A 1,362-nucleotide genomic window follows, 5' to 3' on the forward strand; every position below is an offset into this window, starting at 1 on the left:
ATGGCTGACTTCGGCTCAGGTCCCTGAGTTCAAGTCCTGTGTGGGGCTCTGTACTGACAGCTCAGAGCATGGTGCCTGTTTTAGATTCTGTGTCTCCCTCTCTCTCTGCACTTCCCCCCTCCACCTCTCAAAAATAAACATATATTTAAAAAAAGAAGAAAATGAGTATAAAGTGTTTATCAGCATGATAAAAGTTGAAAAGTCTAGTTTTGGCTAGAGATTAGCAAGTGGTATAAGTAAAAGTAGACCATAATAAGTGGTTGGCTGTCATACTAAGGACTTTAAATTTTACTATCTTTTTTTACTTCAAGTCATGATGAGATGGTACAAGTGGGAGAGTGAGGTCCAGGAAAAAGTAAATTTACAATCTGGAAGAATAGTGATAGTTAAATAGCGAAGAAAGGTTTAAAGGGAAAAAGAGCTGAACTGAGTACAAAAATTGTGAGCTGGGGTCTCAGATGGCTGTGTGATACCCACAATCAGTTAACTGTCTGGTACATGTGTGGACATGTGTGCAAAATTAGAGCACATAATCATAAAGCAACAGAAAAAGAATAAGATGTGCAGAGGAGGAAGGAACAAATCTGGAAACTTAGGCCAGGTCCTCAGTGGAAATGTATTTGTAATGAGCAGTGCATGGATGAAGGAATAATAATATAAATAATTAAATAATAAATTATAATATTAATTAAAATAGATATACAAATCCTGAGAGGAATATCAGGAGTTGTTTCACTTAAGAGGATAACAAAACTTAGCTATCATAACCAGGTCTTTAAAAATATTTGATAAATAAAGTTTTCCTTATTGTGGTGGCAAAAGGCATATTTGAATGTGGTAAGGTCTAAGTAGGTAGAAAAGCAACTAAAGAAGGTAGAGAAGAATTAGGAAACCTTTTTCCTTTTTGGGGGGGTGCTTATTTCTCTGATATTCATGCTGAGCCATTTGTCAGTAGATGCAGAGATTAAAAAAATGACAATGTTAGACACCAAAAATGCAAGCTAAAAATAGCTTAACTCAGTGATTCTGACTTAAGGTGACTCACACCCTCCCTGATCATTGGCAATGTCTACATGCATTTTGATCATCACATAGGAAAGTAAGTGCTACGGGCCTCTAGTGGGTAAGGCCAAGGATGCTACTAAATGTCTTAGAGTGTACAGGACATCTTCATAACAAAGAATTATCCAAACCCAAATGCTCATAGTGCCCAGACTGAGAAACTCCGGCTTAAATGAAGAACCAATATTTCATACCAGGTGGAAAAATGAGAATTTTTTTAAATAATTAATTTATTTTTTTAATGAACCCAAAGTCTGGGTTCAAGTTCTAGTTATTTTTTTAATAATTATTTATTTTTTT

Source organism: Suricata suricatta, chromosome 9 (genome assembly GCF_006229205.1).
Source record: "Suricata suricatta isolate VVHF042 chromosome 9, meerkat_22Aug2017_6uvM2_HiC, whole genome shotgun sequence".
NCBI classification, from domain to species: domain Eukaryota; kingdom Metazoa; phylum Chordata; class Mammalia; order Carnivora; family Herpestidae; genus Suricata; species Suricata suricatta.